At 38.7% G+C, this 14,529-nt stretch overlaps 13 pseudogenes; all 13 read left to right on the forward strand.

The window, feature by feature from the left end:
• The first annotated feature begins 200 nt into the window (after positions 1–200).
• On the forward strand, positions 201–319 carry LOC127963110 (uncharacterized; annotated as a pseudogene).
• Positions 320–1,721: 1,402 nt separating this feature from the next.
• Positions 1,722–1,840, forward strand: LOC127964564 (uncharacterized; annotated as a pseudogene).
• Positions 1,841–3,232: 1,392 nt separating this feature from the next.
• On the forward strand, positions 3,233–3,351 carry LOC127959969 (uncharacterized; annotated as a pseudogene).
• Positions 3,352–4,198: 847 nt separating this feature from the next.
• Positions 4,199–4,317, forward strand: LOC127962471 (uncharacterized; annotated as a pseudogene).
• A 356-nt stretch (positions 4,318–4,673) lies between these two features.
• LOC127959975 (uncharacterized) lies at positions 4,674–4,792 on the forward strand (annotated as a pseudogene).
• A 369-nt stretch (positions 4,793–5,161) lies between these two features.
• LOC127963117 (uncharacterized) lies at positions 5,162–5,280 on the forward strand (annotated as a pseudogene).
• Positions 5,281–6,682: 1,402 nt separating this feature from the next.
• Positions 6,683–6,801, forward strand: LOC127964568 (uncharacterized; annotated as a pseudogene).
• A 1,392-nt stretch (positions 6,802–8,193) lies between these two features.
• LOC127959981 (uncharacterized) lies at positions 8,194–8,312 on the forward strand (annotated as a pseudogene).
• Positions 8,313–9,160: 848 nt separating this feature from the next.
• LOC127962476 (uncharacterized) lies at positions 9,161–9,279 on the forward strand (annotated as a pseudogene).
• Positions 9,280–9,635: 356 nt separating this feature from the next.
• LOC127959990 (uncharacterized) lies at positions 9,636–9,754 on the forward strand (annotated as a pseudogene).
• A 369-nt stretch (positions 9,755–10,123) lies between these two features.
• Positions 10,124–10,242, forward strand: LOC127963124 (uncharacterized; annotated as a pseudogene).
• A 1,402-nt stretch (positions 10,243–11,644) lies between these two features.
• Positions 11,645–11,763, forward strand: LOC127964574 (uncharacterized; annotated as a pseudogene).
• A 1,402-nt stretch (positions 11,764–13,165) lies between these two features.
• LOC127964580 (uncharacterized) lies at positions 13,166–13,284 on the forward strand (annotated as a pseudogene).
• Positions 13,285–14,529: the final 1,245 nt, after the last annotated feature.

Raw genomic sequence — 14,529 nt, forward strand, 5'->3', positions numbered from 1 at the left:
TTAAAAAAAAAAAAAAAAAAAAAAAGAGTCAATGCCCGATCTCTTAATCTTAGCAGGTATTGGCCTGGTTAGTGCTTGGATGGGAGACCGCCTGGGAATACCAGGTGCTTTAAGCTTTAGGGTTTTCTTTCCTACTTATATAATGTACCGGCGATTAGATTGACTGATCTTTAAATAGCTCTCTCTTTGCAGCAGTCTTCGCTTATGCCCATACCACCCTGGCTATGCCAGATCATGTCTGAGCTCGGAAGCTAAGCAGGTTTGGGCCTGGTTAGTAATTGGATGGGAGACCCCCTGGTAATACCAGTTGCTTTAAGATTTTTGTAAATTTTTCACAAATTATATAATAATCTTGAAAAAAAAAAGAGTGAATGCCCATTCTTTGAATCTTAGCAGTCATTGACCTGTGTAGTGTTTGGATGGGAGACCCCCTGGTAATACCAGGTGCTCTAATATTATTGGAAATTTATTACTAATTATATAATAATCTTAAAAAAAAAGAGCCAATGCCCGATCTCTTAATCTTAGCAGGTATTGGCCTGGTTAGTGCTTGGATGGGAGACCGCCTCGGAATACCAGGTGCTGTAAGCTTTTGGATTTTCATTCCTACTTATATAATGTATGGGCGATTTGATTGGCTGATCTTTAAATAGTCTTCTCTTTGCAGTATCCTTCGCTTGCGACCGTAACAACCTGGCTATGCCTGATCTCGTCTGCTCTCGGAAGCTAAGCAGGTTTGGTCCTGTATAATGTACCGGCGATTAGATTGGCTGATCTTTAAATAACTCTCTCTTTGCAGCAGTCTTCGCTTATGGCCATTCCACCCTGGCTATGCCAGATCATGTCTGAGCTCGGAAACTAAGCAGGTTTCGGCCTGGTTAGTAATTGGATGGCAGACCCCCTGGTAATACCAGTTGCTTTAAGATTTTGGGAAATTTTTCACAAATTATATAATAATCTTGCAAGAAAAAAAGAAAGGAGTCAATGCCCCATATCTGAATCTTAGCATGTATGGGCCTGGTTAGTAATTGGATGGGAGACACCCTGGTAATACCAGTTGCTTTAAGATTTTTGGAAATTTTTCACAAATTATATAATAATCTTGAAAAAAAAAAAAAAAGTCAATGCCCGATCTCTGAATAATAGCAGGTTTTGCCTGGTTAGTACTTGGATGGAAGACGGCCGGGAAATACCAGTTGCTGTAATATTTTTGGCAATTTTTACTAATTACATAATAATCTTGCAACAAAAAAAAAAAAAAAAGAGTAAATGCCCAATCTTTGAATCTTAGGAGGTATGGACCTGTTTAGTGCTTGGATGGGAGACCGCCTCGGAATACCAGTTGCTGTAATATTTTTGGAAATTTGTACTAATTATATAATTATCTTGAAACAAAAAGAGTCAATGCCCAATCTTTGAATCTTAGCAGCTATGGACCTGTTTAGTGTTTGGATGGGAGACCGCCTCGGAAAACCAGGTGCTCTAATATTATTGGAAATTTATTACTAATTATATAATAATCTTAAAAAAAAAAAAAAAAAAAAAAGAGTCAATGCCTGATCTCTTAATCTTAGCAGGTATTGGCCTGGTTAGTGCTTGGATGGGAGACCGCCTGGGAATACCAGGTGCTTTAAGCTTTAGGGTTTTCTTTCCTACTTATATAATGTACCGGCGATTAGATTGACTGATCTTTAAATAGCTCTCTCTTTGCAGCAGTCTTCGCTTATGGCCATACCACCCTGGCTATGCCAGATCATGTCTGAGCTCGGAAGCTAAGCAGGTTTGGGCCTGGTTAGTAATTGGATGGGAGACCCCCTGGTAATACCAGTTGCTTTAAGATTTTTGTAAATTTTTCACAAATTATATAATAATCTTGAAAAAAAAAAGAGTGAATGCCCATTCTTTGAATCTTAGCAGTCATTGACCTGTGTAGTGTTTGGATGGGAGACCCCCTGGTAATACCAGGTGCTCTAATATTATTGGAAATTTATTACTAATTATATAATAATCTTAAAAAAAAAGAGCCAATGCCCGATCTCTTAATCTTAGCAGGTATTGGCCTGGTTAGTGCTTGGATGGGAGACCGCCTCGGAATACCAGGTGCTGTAAGCTTTTGGATTTTCATTCCTACTTATATAATGTATGGGCGATTTGATTGGCTGATCTTTAAATAGTCTTCTCTTTGCAGTATCCTTCGCTTGCGACCGTAACAACCTGGCTATGCCTGATCTCGTCTGCTCTCGGAAGCTAAGCAGGTTTGGTCCTGTATAATGTACCGGCGATTAGATTGGCTGATCTTTAAATAGCTCTCTCTTTGCAGCAGTCTTCGCTTATGGCCATTCCACCCTGGCTATGCCAGATCATGTCTGAGCTCGGAAACTAAGCAGGTTTCGGCCTGGTTAGTAATTGGATGGCAGACCCCCTGGTAATACCAGTTGCTTTAAGATTTTGGGAAATTTTTCACAAATTATATAATAATCTTGCAAGAAAAAAAGAAAGGAGTCAATGCCCCATATCTGAATCTTAGCAGGTATGGGCCTGGTTAGTAATTGGATGGGAGACACCCTGGTAATACCAGTTGCTTTAAGATTTTTGGAAATTTTTCACCAATTATATAATAATCTTGAAAAAAAAAAAAAAAAGTCAATGCCCGATCTCTGAATAATAGCAGGTTTTGCCTGGTTAGTACTTGGATGGAAGACGGCCGGGAAATACCAGTTGCTGTAATATTTTTGGCAATTTTTACTAATTACATAATAATCTTGCAACAAAAAAAAAAAAAAAAGAGTAAATGCCCAATCTTTGAATCTTAGGAGGTATGGACCTGTTTAGTGCTTGGATGGGAGACCGCCTCGGAATACCAGTTGCTGTAATATTTTTGGAAATTTGTACTAATTATATAATTATCTTGAAACAAAAAGAGTCAATGCCCAATCTTTGAATCTTAGCAGCTATGGACCTGTTTAGTGTTTGGATGGGAGACCGCCTCGGAAAACCAGGTGCTCTAATATTATTGGAAATTTATTACTAATTATATAATAATCTTTAAAAAAAAAAAAAAAAAAAAAAAAGAGTCAATGCCCGATCTCTTAATCTTAGCAGGTATTGGCCTGGTTAGTGCTTGGATGGGAGACCGCCTGGGAATACCAGGTGCTTTAAGCTTTAGGGTTTTCTTTCCTACTTATATTAGATTGGCTGATCTTTAAATAGCTCTCTCTTTGCAGCAGTCTTCGCTTATGGCCATACCACCCTGTCTATGCCAGATCATGTCTGAGCTCGGAAGCTAAGCAGGTTTGGGCCTGGTTAGTAATTGGATGGGAGACCCCCTGGTAATACCAGTTGCTTTAAGATTTTTGTAAATTTTTCACAAATTATATAATAATCTTGAAAAAAAAAAGAGTCAATGCCCATTCTTTGAATCTTAGCAGTCATGGACCTGTTTAGTGTCTGGATGGGAGACCGCCTCGGAATACCAGGTGCTCTAATATTATTGGAAATTTATTACTAATTATATAATAATCTTAAAAAAAAAAAAAAAAAAAAAAGAGTCAATGCCCGATCTCTTAATCTTAGCAGGTATTGGCCTGGTTAGTGCTTGGATGGGAGACCGCCTGGGAATACCAGGTGCTTTAAGCTTTAGGGTTTTCTTTCCTACTTATATAATGTACCGGCGATTAGATTGACTGATCTTTAAATAGCTCTCTCTTTGCAGCAGTCTTCGCTTATGGCCATACCACCCTGGCTATGCCAGATCATGTCTGAATGCCCATTCTTTGAATCTTAGCAGTCATTGACCTGTGTAGTGTTTGGATGGGAGACCCCCTGGTAATACCAGGTGCTCTAATATTATTGGAAATTTATTACTAATTATATAATAATCTTAAAAAAAAAGAGCCAATGCCCGATCTCTTAATCTTAGCAGGTATTGGCCTGGTTAGTGCTTGGATGGGAGACCGCCTCGGAATACCAGGTGCTGTAAGCTTTTGGATTTTCATTCCTACTTATATAATGTATGGGCGATTTGATTGGCTGATCTTTAAATAGTCTTCTCTTTGCAGTATCCTTCGCTTGCGACCGTAACAACCTGGCTATGCCTGATCTCGTCTGCTCTCGGAAGCTAAGCAGGTTTGGTCCTGTATAATGTACCGGCGATTAGATTGGCTGATCTTTAAATAGCTCTCTCTTTGCAGCAGTCTTCGCTTATGGCCATTCCACCCTGGCTATGCCAGATCATGTCTGAGCTCGGAAGCTAAGCAGGTTTGGGCCTGGTTAGTAATTGGATGGGAGACCCCCTGGTAATACCAGTTGCTCTAAGATTTTTGTAAATTTTTCACAAATTATATAATAATCTTGAAAAAAAAAAGAGTCAATGCCCATTCTTTGAATCTTAGCAGTCATGGACCTGTTTAGTGTCTGGATGGGAGACCGCCTTGGAATACCAGGTGCTCTAATATTATTGGAAATGTATTACTAATTATATAATAATCTTAAAAAAAAAAAAAAAAAAAAAAAGAGTCAATGCCCGATCTCTTAATCTTAGCAGGTATTGGCCTGGTTAGTGCTTGGATGGGAGACCGCCTGGGAATACCAGGTGCTTTAAGCTTTAGGGTTTTCTTTCCTACTTATATTAGATTGGCTGATCTTTAAATAGCTCTCTCTTTGCAGCAGTCTTCGCTTATGGCCATACCACCCTGTCTATGCCAGATCATGTCTGAGCTCGGAAGCTAAGCAGGTTTGGGCCTGGTTAGTAATTGGATGGGAGACCCCCTGGTAATACCAGTTGCTTTAAGATTTTTGTAAATTTTTCACAAATTATATAATAATCTTGAAAAAAAAAAGAGTCAATGCCCATTCTTTGAATCTTAGCAGTCATGGACCTGTTTAGTGTCTGGATGGGAGACCGCCTCGGAATACCAGGTGCTCTAATATTATTGGAAATTTATTACTAATTATATAATAATCTTAAAAAAAAAAAAAAAAAAAAAAGAGTCAATGCCCGATCTCTTAATCTTAGCAGGTATTGGCCTGGTTAGTGCTTGGATGGGAGACCGCCTGGGAATACCAGGTGCTTTAAGATTTAGGGTTTTCTTTCCTACTTATATAATGTACCGGCGATTAGATTGACTGATCTTTAAATAGCTCTCTCTTTGCAGCAGTCTTCGCTTATGCCCATACCACCCTGGCTATGCCAGATCATGTCTGAGCTCGGAAGCTAAGCAGGTTTGGGCCTGGTTAGTAATTGGATGGGAGACCCCCTGGTAATACCAGTTGCTTTAAGATTTTTGTAAATTTTTCACAAATTATATAATAATCTTGAAAAAAAAAAGAGTGAATGCCCATTCTTTGAATCTTAGCAGTCATTGACCTGTCTAGTGTTTGGATGGGAGACCCCCTGGTAATACCAGGTGCTCTAATATTATTGGAAATTTATTACTAATTATATAATAATCTTAAAAAAAAAGAGCCAATGCCCGATCTCTTAATCTTAGCAGGTATTGGCCTGGTTAGTGCTTGGATGGGAGACCGCCTCGGAATACCAGGTGCTGTAAGCTTTTGGATTTTCATTCCTACTTATATAATGTATGGGCGATTTGATTGGCTGATCTTTAAATAGTCTTCTCTTTGCAGTATCCTTCGCTTGCGACCGTAACAACCTGGCTATGCCTGATCTCGTCTGCTCTCGGAAGCTAAGCAGGTTTGGTCCTGTATAATGTACCGGCGATTAGATTGGCTGATCTTTAAATAACTCTCTCTTTGCAGCAGTCTTCGCTTATGGCCATTCCACCCTGGCTATGCCAGATCATGTCTGAGCTCGGAAACTAAGCAGGTTTCGGCCTGGTTAGTAATTGGATGGCAGACCCCCTGGTAATACCAGTTGCTTTAAGATTTTGGGAAATTTTTCACAAATTATATAATAATCTTGCAAGAAAAAAAGAAAGGAGTCAATGCCCCATATCTGAATCTTAGCATGTATGGGCCTGGTTAGTAATTGGATGGGAGACACCCTGGTAATACCAGTTGCTTTAAGATTTTTGGAAATTTTTCACAAATTATATAATAATCTTGAAAAAAAAAAAAAAAGTCAATGCCCGATCTCTGAATAATAGCAGGTTTTGCCTGGTTAGTACTTGGATGGAAGACGGCCGGGAAATACCAGTTGCTGTAATATTTTTGGCAATTTTTACTAATTACATAATAATCTTGCAACAAAAAAAAAAAAAAAAGAGTAAATGCCCAATCTTTGAATCTTAGGAGGTATGGACCTGTTTAGTGCTTGGATGGGAGACCGCCTCGGAATACCAGTTGCTGTAATATTTTTGGAAATTTGTACTAATTATATAATTATCTTGAAACAAAAAGAGTCAATGCCCAATCTTTGAATCTTAGCAGCTATGGACCTGTTTAGTGTTTGGATGGGAGACCGCCTCGGAAAACCAGGTGCTCTAATATTATTGGAAATTTATTACTAATTATATAATAATCTTAAAAAAAAAAAAAAAAAAAAAAGAGTCAATGCCTGATCTCTTAATCTTAGCAGGTATTGGCCTGGTTAGTGCTTGGATGGGAGACCGCCTGGGAATACCAGGTGCTTTAAGCTTTAGGGTTTTCTTTCCTACTTATATAATGTACCGGCGATTAGATTGACTGATCTTTAAATAGCTCTCTCTTTGCAGCAGTCTTCGCTTATGGCCATACCACCCTGGCTATGCCAGATCATGTCTGAGCTCGGAAGCTAAGCAGGTTTGGGCCTGGTTAGTAATTGGATGGGAGACCCCCTGGTAATACCAGTTGCTTTAAGATTTTTGTAAATTTTTCACAAATTATATAATAATCTTGAAAAAAAAAAGAGTGAATGCCCATTCTTTGAATCTTAGCAGTCATTGACCTGTGTAGTGTTTGGATGGGAGACCCCCTGGTAATACCAGGTGCTCTAATATTATTGGAAATTTATTACTAATTATATAATAATCTTAAAAAAAAAGAGCCAATGCCCGATCTCTTAATCTTAGCAGGTATTGGCCTGGTTAGTGCTTGGATGGGAGACCGCCTCGGAATACCAGGTGCTGTAAGCTTTTGGATTTTCATTCCTACTTATATAATGTATGGGCGATTTGATTGGCTGATCTTTAAATAGTCTTCTCTTTGCAGTATCCTTCGCTTGCGACCGTAACAACCTGGCTATGCCTGATCTCGTCTGCTCTCGGAAGCTAAGCAGGTTTGGTCCTGTATAATGTACCGGCGATTAGATTGGCTGATCTTTAAATAGCTCTCTCTTTGCAGCAGTCTTCGCTTATGGCCATTCCACCCTGGCTATGCCAGATCATGTCTGAGCTCGGAAACTAAGCAGGTTTCGGCCTGGTTAGTAATTGGATGGCAGACCCCCTGGTAATACCAGTTGCTTTAAGATTTTGGGAAATTTTTCACAAATTATATAATAATCTTGCAAGAAAAAAAGAAAGGAGTCAATGCCCCATATCTGAATCTTAGCAGGTATGGGCCTGGTTAGTAATTGGATGGGAGACACCCTGGTAATACCAGTTGCTTTAAGATTTTTGGAAATTTTTCACCAATTATATAATAATCTTGAAAAAAAAAAAAAAAAGTCAATGCCCGATCTCTGAATAATAGCAGGTTTTGCCTGGTTAGTACTTGGATGGAAGACGGCCGGGAAATACCAGTTGCTGTAATATTTTTGGCAATTTTTACTAATTACATAATAATCTTGCAACAAAAAAAAAAAAAAAAGAGTAAATGCCCAATCTTTGAATCTTAGGAGGTATGGACCTGTTTAGTGCTTGGATGGGAGACCGCCTCGGAATACCAGTTGCTGTAATATTTTTGGAAATTTGTACTAATTATATAATTATCTTGAAACAAAAAGAGTCAATGCCCAATCTTTGAATCTTAGCAGCTATGGACCTGTTTAGTGTTTGGATGGGAGACCGCCTCGGAAAACCAGGTGCTCTAATATTATTGGAAATTTATTACTAATTATATAATAATCTTTAAAAAAAAAAAAAAAAAAAAAAAAGAGTCAATGCCCGATCTCTTAATCTTAGCAGGTATTGGCCTGGTTAGTGCTTGGATGGGAGACCGCCTGGGAATACCAGGTGCTTTAAGCTTTAGGGTTTTCTTTCCTACTTATATTAGATTGGCTGATCTTTAAATAGCTCTCTCTTTGCAGCAGTCTTCGCTTATGGCCATACCACCCTGTCTATGCCAGATCATGTCTGAGCTCGGAAGCTAAGCAGGTTTGGGCCTGGTTAGTAATTGGATGGGAGACCCCCTGGTAATACCAGTTGCTTTAAGATTTTTGTAAATTTTTCACAAATTATATAATAATCTTGAAAAAAAAAAGAGTCAATGCCCATTCTTTGAATCTTAGCAGTCATGGACCTGTTTAGTGTCTGGATGGGAGACCGCCTCGGAATACCAGGTGCTCTAATATTATTGGAAATTTATTACTAATTATATAATAATCTTAAAAAAAAAAAAAAAAAAAAAAAGAGTCAATGCCCGATCTCTTAATCTTAGCAGGTATTGGCCTGGTTAGTGCTTGGATGGGAGACCGCCTGGGAATACCAGGTGCTTTAAGCTTTAGGGTTTTCTTTCCTACTTATATAATGTACCGGCGATTAGATTGACTGATCTTTAAATAGCTCTCTCTTTGCAGCAGTCTTCGCTTATGGCCATACCACCCTGGCTATGCCAGATCATGTCTGAATGCCCATTCTTTGAATCTTAGCAGTCATTGACCTGTGTAGTGTTTGGATGGGAGACCCCCTGGTAATACCAGGTGCTCTAATATTATTGGAAATTTATTACTAATTATATAATAATCTTAAAAAAAAAGAGCCAATGCCCGATCTCTTAATCTTAGCAGGTATTGGCCTGGTTAGTGCTTGGATGGGAGACCGCCTCGGAATACCAGGTGCTGTAAGCTTTTGGATTTTCATTCCTACTTATATAATGTATGGGCGATTTGATTGGCTGATCTTTAAATAGTCTTCTCTTTGCAGTATCCTTCGCTTGCGACCGTAACAACCTGGCTATGCCTGATCTCGTCTGCTCTCGGAAGCTAAGCAGGTTTGGTCCTGTATAATGTACCGGCGATTAGATTGGCTGATCTTTAAATAGCTCTCTCTTTGCAGCAGTCTTCGCTTATGGCCATTCCACCCTGGCTATGCCAGATCATGTCTGAGCTCGGAAGCTAAGCAGGTTTGGGCCTGGTTAGTAATTGGATGGGAGACCCCCTGGTAATACCAGTTGCTCTAAGATTTTTGTAAATTTTTCACAAATTATATAATAATCTTGAAAAAAAAAAGAGTCAATGCCCATTCTTTGAATCTTAGCAGTCATGGACCTGTTTAGTGTCTGGATGGGAGACCGCCTTGGAATACCAGGTGCTCTAATATTATTGGAAATGTATTACTAATTATATAATAATCTTAAAAAAAAAAAAAAAAAAAAAAAGAGTCAATGCCCGATCTCTTAATCTTAGCAGGTATTGGCCTGGTTAGTGCTTGGATGGGAGACCGCCTGGGAATACCAGGTGCTTTAAGCTTTAGGGTTTTCTTTCCTACTTATATTAGATTGGCTGATCTTTAAATAGCTCTCTCTTTGCAGCAGTCTTCGCTTATGGCCATACCACCCTGTCTATGCCAGATCATGTCTGAGCTCGGAAGCTAAGCAGGTTTGGGCCTGGTTAGTAATTGGATGGGAGACCCCCTGGTAATACCAGTTGCTTTAAGATTTTTGTAAATTTTTCACAAATTATATAATAATCTTGAAAAAAAAAAGAGTCAATGCCCATTCTTTGAATCTTAGCAGTCATGGACCTGTTTAGTGTCTGGATGGGAGACCGCCTCGGAATACCAGGTGCTCTAATATTATTGGAAATTTATTACTAATTATATAATAATCTTAAAAAAAAAAAAAAAAAAAAAAGAGTCAATGCCCGATCTCTTAATCTTAGCAGGTATTGGCCTGGTTAGTGCTTGGATGGGAGACCGCCTGGGAATACCAGGTGCTTTAAGATTTAGGGTTTTCTTTCCTACTTATATAATGTACCGGCGATTAGATTGACTGATCTTTAAATAGCTCTCTCTTTGCAGCAGTCTTCGCTTATGCCCATACCACCCTGGCTATGCCAGATCATGTCTGAGCTCGGAAGCTAAGCAGGTTTGGGCCTGGTTAGTAATTGGATGGGAGACCCCCTGGTAATACCAGTTGCTTTAAGATTTTTGTAAATTTTTCACAAATTATATAATAATCTTGAAAAAAAAAAGAGTGAATGCCCATTCTTTGAATCTTAGCAGTCATTGACCTGTGTAGTGTTTGGATGGGAGACCCCCTGGTAATACCAGGTGCTCTAATATTATTGGAAATTTATTACTAATTATATAATAATCTTAAAAAAAAAGAGCCAATGCCCGATCTCTTAATCTTAGCAGGTATTGGCCTGGTTAGTGCTTGGATGGGAGACCGCCTCGGAATACCAGGTGCTGTAAGCTTTTGGATTTTCATTCCTACTTATATAATGTATGGGCGATTTGATTGGCTGATCTTTAAATAGTCTTCTCTTTGCAGTATCCTTCGCTTGCGACCGTAACAACCTGGCTATGCCTGATCTCGTCTGCTCTCGGAAGCTAAGCAGGTTTGGTCCTGTATAATGTACCGGCGATTAGATTGGCTGATCTTTAAATAGCTCTCTCTTTGCAGCAGTCTTCGCTTATGGCCATTCCACCCTGGCTATGCCAGATCATGTCTGAGCTCGGAAACTAAGCAGGTTTCGGCCTGGTTAGTAATTGGATGGCAGACCCCCTGGTAATACCAGTTGCTTTAAGATTTTGGGAAATTTTTCACAAATTATATAATAATCTTGCAAGAAAAAAAGAAAGGAGTCAATGCCCCATATCTGAATCTTAGCATGTATGGGCCTGGTTAGTAATTGGATGGGAGACACCCTGGTAATACCAGTTGCTTTAAGATTTTTGGAAATTTTTCACAAATTATATAATAATCTTGAAAAAAAAAAAAAAAGTCAATGCCCGATCTCTGAATAATAGCAGGTTTTGCCTGGTTAGTACTTGGATGGAAGACGGCCGGGAAATACCAGTTGCTGTAATATTTTTGGCAATTTTTACTAATTACATAATAATCTTGCAACAAAAAAAAAAAAAAAAGAGTAAATGCCCAATCTTTGAATCTTAGGAGGTATGGACCTGTTTAGTGCTTGGATGGGAGACCGCCTCGGAATACCAGTTGCTGTAATATTTTTGGAAATTTGTACTAATTATATAATTATCTTGAAACAAAAAGAGTCAATGCCCAATCTTTGAATCTTAGCAGCTATGGACCTGTTTAGTGTTTGGATGGGAGACCGCCTCGGAAAACCAGGTGCTCTAATATTATTGGAAATTTATTACTAATTATATAATAATCTTAAAAAAAAAAAAAAAAAAAAAAGAGTCAATGCCTGATCTCTTAATCTTAGCAGGTATTGGCCTGGTTAGTGCTTGGATGGGAGACCGCCTGGGAATACCAGGTGCTTTAAGCTTTAGGGTTTTCTTTCCTACTTATATAATGTACCGGCGATTAGATTGACTGATCTTTAAATAGCTCTCTCTTTGCAGCAGTCTTCGCTTATGGCCATACCACCCTGGCTATGCCAGATCATGTCTGAGCTCGGAAGCTAAGCAGGTTTGGGCCTGGTTAGTAATTGGATGGGAGACCCCCTGGTAATACCAGTTGCTTTAAGATTTTTGTAAATTTTTCACAAATTATATAATAATCTTGAAAAAAAAAAGAGTGAATGCCCATTCTTTGAATCTTAGCAGTCATTGACCTGTGTAGTGTTTGGATGGGAGACCCCCTGGTAATACCAGGTGCTCTAATATTATTGGAAATTTATTACTAATTATATAATAATCTTAAAAAAAAAGAGCCAATGCCCGATCTCTTAATCTTAGCAGGTATTGGCCTGGTTAGTGCTTGGATGGGAGACCGCCTCGGAATACCAGGTGCTGTAAGCTTTTGGATTTTCATTCCTACTTATATAATGTATGGGCGATTTGATTGGCTGATCTTTAAATAGTCTTCTCTTTGCAGTATCCTTCGCTTGCGACCGTAACAACCTGGCTATGCCTGATCTCGTCTGCTCTCGGAAGCTAAGCAGGTTTGGTCCTGTATAATGTACCGGCGATTAGATTGGCTGATCTTTAAATAGCTCTCTCTTTGCAGCAGTCTTCGCTTATGGCCATTCCACCCTGGCTATGCCAGATCATGTCTGAGCTCGGAAACTAAGCAGGTTTCGGCCTGGTTAGTAATTGGATGGCAGACCCCCTGGTAATACCAGTTGCTTTAAGATTTTGGGAAATTTTTCACAAATTATATAATAATCTTGCAAGAAAAAAAGAAAGGAGTCAATGCCCCATATCTGAATCTTAGCATGTATGGGCCTGGTTAGTAATTGGATGGGAGACACCCTGGTAATACCAGTTGCTTTAAGATTTTTGGAAATTTTTCACAAATTATATAATAATCTTGAAAAAAAAAAAAAAAGTCAATGCCCGATCTCTGAATAATAGCAGGTTTTGCCTGGTTAGTACTTGGATGGAAGACGGCCGGGAAATACCAGTTGCTGTAATATTTTTGGCAATTTTTACTAATTACATAATAATCTTGCAACAAAAAAAAAAAAAAAAGAGTAAATGCCCAATCTTTGAATCTTAGGAGGTATGGACCTGTTTAGTGCTTGGATGGGAGACCGCCTCGGAATACCAGTTGCTGTAATATTTTTGGAAATTTGTACTAATTATATAATTATCTTGAAACAAAAAGAGTCAATGCCCAATCTTTGAATCTTAGCAGCTATGGACCTGTTTAGTGTTTGGATGGGAGACCGCCTCGGAAAACCAGGTGCTCTAATATTATTGGAAATTTATTACTAATTATATAATAATCTTAAAAAAAAAAAAAAAAAAAAAAGAGTCAATGCCTGATCTCTTAATCTTAGCAGGTATTGGCCTGGTTAGTGCTTGGATGGGAGACCGCCTGGGAATACCAGGTGCTTTAAGCTTTAGGGTTTTCTTTCCTACTTATATAATGTACCGGCGATTAGATTGACTGATCTTTAAATAGCTCTCTCTTTGCAGCAGTCTTCGCTTATGGCCATACCACCCTGGCTATGCCAGATCATGTCTGAGCTCGGAAGCTAAGCAGGTTTGGGCCTGGTTAGTAATTGGATGGGAGACCCCCTGGTAATACCAGTTGCTTTAAGATTTTTGTAAATTTTTCACAAATTATATAATAATCTTGAAAAAAAAAAGAGTGAATGCCCATTCTTTGAATCTTAGCAGTCATTGACCTGTGTAGTGTTTGGATGGGAGACCCCCTGGTAATACCAGGTGCTCTAATATTATTGGAAATTTATTACTAATTATATAATAATCTTAAAAAAAAAGAGCCAATGCCCGATCTCTTAATCTTAGCAGGTATTGGCCTGGTTAGTGCTTGGATGGGAGACCGCCTCGGAATACCAGGTGCTGTAAGCTTTTGGATTTTCATTCCTACTTATATAATGTATGGGCGATTTGATTGGCTGATCTTTAAATAGTCTTCTCTTTGCAGTATCCTTCGCTTGCGACCGTAACAACCTGGCTATGCCTGATCTCGTCTGCTCTCGGAAGCTAAGCAGGTTTGGTCCTGTATAATGTACCGGCGATTAGATTGGCTGATCTTTAAATAGCTCTCTCTTTGCAGCAGTCTTCGCTTATGGCCATTCCACCCTGGCTATGCCAGATCATGTCTGAGCTCGGAAACTAAGCAGGTTTCGGCCTGGTTAGTAATTGGATGGCAGACCCCCTGGTAATACCAGTTGCTTTAAGATTTTGGGAAATTTTTCACAAATTATATAATAATCTTGCAAGAAAAAAAGAAAGGAGTCAATGCCCCATATCTGAATCTTAGCAGGTATGGGCCTGGTTAGTAATTGGATGGGAGACACCCTGGTAATACCAGTTGCTTTAAGATTTTTGGAAATTTTTCACAAATTATATAATAATCTTGAAAAAAAAAAAAAAGTCAATGCCCGATCTCTGAATAATAGCAGGTTTTGCCTGGTTAGTACTTGGATGGAAGACGGCCGGGAAATACCAGTTGCTGTAATATTTTTGGCAATTTTTACTAATTACATAATAATCTTGCAACAAAAAAAAAAAAAGAGTAAATGCCCAATCTTTGAATCTTAGGAGGTATGGACCTGTTTAGTGCTTGGATGGGAGACCGCCTCGGAATACCAGTTGCTGTAATATTTTTGGAAATTTGTACTAATTATATAATTATCTTGAAACAAAAAGAGTCAATGCCCAATCTTTGAATCTTAGCAGCTATGGACCTGTTTAGTGTTTGGATGGGAGACCGCCTCGGAAAACCAGGTGCTCTAATATTATTGGAAATTCATTACTAATTATATAATAATCTTTTAAAAAAAAAAAAAAAAAAAAAAGAGTCAATGCCCGATCTCTT

The sequence above is a fragment of the Carassius gibelio genome, chromosome A3 (assembly GCF_023724105.1).
Source record: "Carassius gibelio isolate Cgi1373 ecotype wild population from Czech Republic chromosome A3, carGib1.2-hapl.c, whole genome shotgun sequence".
In the NCBI taxonomy this organism is placed as follows: domain Eukaryota; kingdom Metazoa; phylum Chordata; class Actinopteri; order Cypriniformes; family Cyprinidae; genus Carassius; species Carassius gibelio.